Source organism: Acipenser ruthenus, chromosome 12, assembly GCF_902713425.1.
Source record: "Acipenser ruthenus chromosome 12, fAciRut3.2 maternal haplotype, whole genome shotgun sequence".
Classification (NCBI taxonomy): domain Eukaryota; kingdom Metazoa; phylum Chordata; class Actinopteri; order Acipenseriformes; family Acipenseridae; genus Acipenser; species Acipenser ruthenus.
Window position 1 is genome coordinate 8,186,341 of NC_081200.1, and position 7,071 is coordinate 8,193,411.

Consider the following 7,071-nt stretch of genomic DNA (forward strand, 5'->3'; position numbering starts at 1 on the left):
TGTCACACTTGAACAAAAGTTATTGTATTTCTTGCTCTCATTGTATTACTTGTATTGTAACACTTGAAATGTATTTGCTTACGATTGTAAGTCGCCCTGGATAAGGGCGTCTGCTGAGAAATAAATAATAATAATAATAATAATAATAGCTCTTTGCAATGGGAAGTAAGTTAAACACTTTGGTCAGAAACTGTTGAAATTCCATTGATTACCATGCAAAAAGTGATTCATTTTGAAGTCCTCAGGATGCAAACTTTCTTGCTGTCCCAAAGCAAATAAATGCTTGCAGGAATATAAACTAAGAAAATCAGAAGTATCTATCATTTGTGTCTTTATTTGATATCACTAGATTCAGTTTTTAGTTGAGTAAGTATTGATTTAAACTAGATTCCTTTCTCATTCTTTTTTTTCAGTACTCCACTCAATTTAAAAAAAGCAGCTCATTTGCATATTCTGCTTTCCTGATCTGAATTTTGAATGCAGTTTAAAAACAGAAATAATTTTGAATGATTGCACAGTACGTAGTTTTAACTCAAAGTTTGCTCATTTAAAAAACAGTATCACACTTTACAACATAGATCAGATAAAGTTATACATTTTGGACTTGGCTATTAATAACACAATGCCAGATCATTCTAGTACTATCAAAAGCATTAGTTTGGCCAAAACTAAAATTAAGTGGATAAAGTCTGATCTCAACCATTTTTAAAGTTTAGACAGACTTTATCTAAGAAGCACTTAATTTTAGATAATCTGGATAATTCTGACACTAGCTACTTTTAGACTAGCAGAAACGTCTATATAAAGTATTCTGTTTGCAGTATACTCTACTGTGGGGGTAAAGCTTTCAGTATTAATACTGCAGGTAGCAGGATATTGCCATCGTGCAAAATAATAATAATAATCTGGATCTTGATTCCTGAAACCCTGTGTGAAGTTTACTTGTTTGTGTGAGATTTAGCACATCCTGCTTTCAATGCATAAAAGAACCAGCTGTTGCTTTTATCCAGCCCACACACTAACTCTACAAAGAAAACATGCAATTAAACACATAGATGGAGTTAGTGATAAGCCCTAACAGATGTTTGCACACAAAGGTACAGTTTCTGCATTTACATCAGGAATGCACAATACAACCCACAGAGCGGCAGGGTAATGACTTTACAGTTCTAGGGTTAAAATACTTTCAACTGTAATTTCAGTGAAGTGTTCAAATGGTGTGCTGTAATACCGATTTGTGCGTAGAGTTGAATTGGTAAAATGGGCTTTTATTTTATTTTAAATGACCATTAAAACAAAATAGTAATGATGTTTTTTTTTACTGGTGTTCTACTGGTAAATTCAAACTAGGGGCAAATCACAGAACAATTTAGATTATAATAAAGGTGCCATGAGAAATGCTTACTTTATATTTCTGGTTTTGTAGATCAGAACACCCTTCATACGACTTTTTAATGACCATTGGCAAATGTATTATTAGTGAATTGCTTGGCTACAATGATCCATATTTGAAAGTATTTCCTTTGGCAAAAAATGGAGTTGGTATATTTGCTAGAATGGAATAGTCAAACAACTAACTCTGTGTATTTATTTAAATTAAGATTTACATTTCCATACTAAGGGACCCCTTGTTTGACACCATTCTGTGCCTAATTGAATATTCACTGCAGTCCAGAACCTGTGCTAACACAACTGGTTAAACAGTTCTCACAAATACAGAAGCATCTATTTATTTATTTTCTAAATAAATTATGTCCACACTTGCAAAACTTCTTGGAAAAAATCTCAAACACTGCATAATGTTTATGTAAGTCTACAGCTGCTAATCTAATAGTGTGGAAATGTGACAGATGTTGCAGCCACACGTTCATCCTGTGACTATTATCTCAACCCACTATTTCTAATGCATTTTGTTGTGCTTGTTTTTTTTTCAATTACATTACAGCATGAAACCTATGCTAGCTTGAAAACAATATCTGCTCTCACATGCTAAGGATGCGTGTGTAAAATATATATTCTATACATTATGTAGTTTATCCCAGATATAATTCATTTTCAGACACTTTCAATGTCCTTAGCTGGTTTAATTAAAATTGGATAAATGGTTCTCTAGATAAATGCAAAACTGTAAAGTGTAAAGTATAGACAGACAGACAGACACTATTTACCCACAGAAACCAATACTCTTATGCTAAACAACATCCAAAGCAATTCTTATGACAATTTATCAATTATTCCTCTAGATATATGAAACATATGTGCCATACATACATACATACATACATACATATATACATACATACTGTACATTCCTAGCAAGTATAATAAAGTATTTACATAAAAACACATGTCAAAACACATCCTTGATCAATAAGTCTAAGCATGAACAGAGTACAAAACAAAAGAACAAATGTTATTTACATGTATGTGGTGACCCCTGCTGGAGATCCATACATCAGGAGAACCATCCTATTTCTTTAGCTGCAATTAATCCTTGGTATTTGCTTCACCTGGTTTTTATATAAAAGTTAAACACTCATATCCTCACACGGGAAACTTTGAGGTTTTGGCAAACAAACATTTGACTTGGTATGTTTATATTGTGTCTGTAATTTATTTGCTCAAGAAAAGTCAACTGCTAGAGGTAAAAAAAAAAAAAAAGAAGAAAAAAGATTACAAAATAAATATGTTATGGTTGGCTTCTTATCAATATCTCTGAATGCATGGCTGAACATGTTTCTAGGGAATGCATTTGTGAGAAAATGCATCTTGTTTGTTGCTTTTTCAGTTTGGACTGATATATTATTATGAACACTGACTCGGATTGATTGGTGACCACAGGTCTCCCCATTAGCTTGGGCTCTTTGTATGGTGGCTGATCTGTTTCAGTGCAGATCTTTGCTGTAAGTCAAGAGCTCTGGGTTCTAAACCGCAGTGGATCTGCCTCTGTTTAGATGATTCAAATCGGTCGATTATGTATCAAGGCTATACAAAATCTAATCTAACAGTGCAAGTGAGTCTCATTTATGTATTTCTGCCTGTAAACGTGGCGCAAAACACATTTTAATAGTCTCAGTGACAGCTGCATTTTGTAGAGCTGTCACTGTGTATTTAGACAAAATGAAAAGACCTTTGTGTATTTTTATGTAATTTATAAGGGACTTTGCCTTCAATTACAATTTGTTTCTTTGTATGTAAATCAGTAAACCGAAGCTCTAAATTTACATCCAGTGGCAGACAGAGATACAGGCTGAACATTTGCAAGCATAAGTAAAGAACAAATCAATATTTTGGTTTGCCTATATATATATAATTCATTTTCAGATACTGTTTGCCCCCAGATTATGACACCTTCAGTGTCCTTAGCAGGTTTCATTAAAATTGGATAAGCAATTCTTATGACAATTTATCAATTATTCCTCTAGATATATGAAACATATGTGCCATACATACATACATACATACATACATCTTATGTAGGGAGGCCATATTGGTGAGGGCTGCCTAACAGTTAATTGAATTGGTTAATTACATACTTGATTGTATTGTTGCAAATAATTGGATAATTAAGAACACCTGTAAGTAGTGTTGGTGGGCCTTTAGACAGGGTGTTTGTCTGTTTAGTTGAAGGTGTGTAGGAGGTTGAGTGGAGAAAAAGCAAAGAAAGATATTTCAGAAAGAGAGATTTATTTTGACCTGGATAAATGGGAACAGCCTGTCCCTGTTTAAACAGAGAAACCTTGTTTAGGCAGGGCCCGAGAAGGGCTATGTTTTGATTTGTTTATTTTGTTTTGTTATTAAATAAATACATTCCACAGCATTTTACTGCATCCTGGTGTTGGGCATTTATTATTTAAAGAAAAACACAGAGTTTTGGGAAGTCAGCCACCGGGATTAATAAAGTACGAGGCTGACTTTGTCACAATAACATAAATAAATAACATAAAATGTTTTTGATGTGCATACCACCTATTTTTTTTATTTTTTTTGGCAGCTCTCCGTCTGGCTTGCTGGCTGCTGCATAATCCAGTTTATGTCCTGGCTGTCATATTTGTTTACATCGTCGAGTTGAATTTGTTTGAATTTCAGAAAGTCAGAAAACAGTGACAGTGACATTTTAATCACCATTTTAGTGTTTGTAGTAAGTTTGTAATTAATTTTCTGTTAAGTGACAGAATCACATAATAGAGGGAGACTATTGCCCGGTGGTGTAAGGATGTTAGGGCAATAGTTCAATCTATTTTTTGCTCCTATGGTGAGGTTTTAAACAATCACAGGCCAGAATTTGCAACCAACGATTCATATATCATCATCATCATCATCATTATCTTCAGCCTTTTTCAATCCACTGCTGGATGAAGGCCTCCCCAAGATTCTTCCACAGAAGCCTGTCTGCTGCATCCCTCATCCACGTTGCTCCGGCGTGTTTCCTAATTTCATCTTGCCATCTTCCTGGAGGTCTTCTTCTTGGTCGCTTTATATCTCTTGGGATCCAATCTAGTATATCTTTGGTCCAACGATGGTCTGTTCTTCTTGCTACATGTTCGGCCCACTGCCATTTCAGTTTTCACGCTTATAATAACATTGCATACTTTTGTTTGCGCTCTTAGCCAGTCCTTCCTTTTCTTGTCTCTTCTTGTTATTCCCAGCATGCATCTTTCCATACACCGTTGAGTCATTTGTAATTTTTGAGTCATTTTTGCATTGAGGGTCCAGGTTTCGCATTCGTAAGTTAGCACTGGCAGCACACATTGGTCGAAGACTTTCCTCTTCAGGCATAAGGGTAGTTTCCCTTTCAGAACCATGCTTAATCTTCCAAAGGCACTCCAGCCCATGTTTGCTCTTCTGTTGATTTCGCACATTTGGTTCTCCTTTGCCGAAACTAACTGTCCTAAGTATACATAGTTACTGACTTCTTCAAGCTTGATCCCATTGACTTCAATTGCCTGTGGAGTGGTATATTTATTGAACACGACTTGAGTCTTCTTCAGGTTCATTTTCAAACCCGCTTTGATGCTAGCCTTGTGTAGTTCTCATATTCTTGTTTGTAATTCTTCTGGGCACATTGTAAATATGAGGATGTCATCAGTAAATCATAGTTTTACAGACTGTATTAAGCAAAAGAAAGTGCCAAATGACTGGAACAATGCATCAGTGATACTTTTACATAAGAAAGGAGATAAAGAAGACCTCAAGAACTACAGACCTATTAGCTTACTTCCTATAATCTACACATGTTTTACCAAGATACTCATCATCAAGATAAATTTGACTCGGCACAATCAAATGAGCAAGCAGGATTCAGGAGTGGATTTAGCACAATGGATCATCTTATTTATTTATTTTTTATTATTATTTATTTCTTAGCAGACGCCCTTATCCAGGGCGACTTACAATCGTAAGCAAATACATTTCAAGTGTTACAGTACAAGTAATACAGTAAGAGCAAGATAAATACAATGACTTTGGTTCAAGCAAGTACAAGTGTGACAAAATACAATTCAATACTACAGCAGATAACATTGACAGTGATAGTTATATCAAGATATGATTAACTACAAAATACTACAGATTAAACACTTGGCAGATTACAGTACTCTGAAGTACGGGATTAAATGCAGTAAAATAGGGGGTAGATAAGAGCAAATAAAGCGCAATTAAGGAAGGGTGATAGTGTCCCAGGGGAAAAACAGAGGAGTTCTACAGGTGCTGTCTGAAGAGGTGAGTCTTAAGGAGGCACCGGAATGTGGTCAGGGACTGGGCGGTCCTGACATCTGTAGGTAGGTCATTCCACCACTGCGGAGCGAGGGTGGAGAAGGAGCGGGCTCTGGAGGCAGGGGAGCGTAGAGGAGGTAGAGCCAGTCTTCTAGTGCAGGCGGAGCGGAGAGGTCGAGTGGGGGTGTAGGGAGAGATGAGGGTCTGGAGGTAGCTGGGTGCAGTCTGGTCAAGGCATCTGTAGGCTAGTACAAGAGTCTTGAACTGGATGCGAGCGGTGATCGGTAGCCAGTGGAGTGAGCGGAGTAGTGGAGTTGCGTGGGAGAAGCGAGGCAGAGAGAACACCAGGCGGGCAGCGGAGTTCTGGATGAGCTGGAGCGGACGGGTGGCGGATGCAGGGAGGCCAGCCAGGAGGGAGTTGCAGTAGTCTAGGCGGGAGAGTACCAAGGCCTGGACCAGGAGCTGGGTGGCGTAGTTGGTGAGGAAGGGTCGGATTCTTCGGATGTTGCTCAGGAAGAATCGGCAAGTGCCAGAGTGGAGATGTGCTGGGAATAAGAGAGGCAGGGGTCCATCTTCAAGTTGTACGGCAAGTGATTCAAACCAGCAACGAGTACGAACTACCACTTTGCTTGGGATTCATTGACTATGAAAAAGCCTTTGACTCCATTTACACAAGATCTGTATTAAGCTCTCTGAAAAAAACAAGGTATTGAGAAAACGTACAGAGACTTGATCAGCACCATATACAAGAATGCAACATCCACAGTAAGACTATAAAAACTGACAAAATCAAGATTAAAAAAGGAGTTGGCGAAGGAGATACAATTTCCCCAAAGCTCCTCACGGCCACCCTAGAAGACATTTTCAAAACACTGGATTTGGAAAATAAGGGGCTGAAGATCAATGGAGCCTACTTGAACACCTACAATTTACGATTTAAAGATTTTTTAATCTTTTAAACTTTTTGTGTACATCTTTTAAAAACCTTTTTCTTTCATATGCCTATAGGCATATGAAAGAAAAAGGTTTTTAAAAGATGTACACAAAAAGTTTAAAAGATTAAAAAATCTTTTATTTTCAGGACGTTTCGGGCAAAAGCCCTTCTTCAGCTGTTTTTTTTCACTTTTTTTTGTTTTGTTTTATTTTCACTTCACTTTTTAAACAGCTGAAGAAGGGCTTTTACCCGAAACGTCTTGAAAATAAAATATTTTTTAATCTTTGAAACTTTTTGTGTACATCTTTCAGCAACCTCAACCGGCCAAAGAAAGAGAAAAATAACTCCTTTTTGGGGGGATGCATGCACTGCCATTGTTTTTTGAACACGCTCAAATGTTAACTTTCTGTTTCCGTCTTATT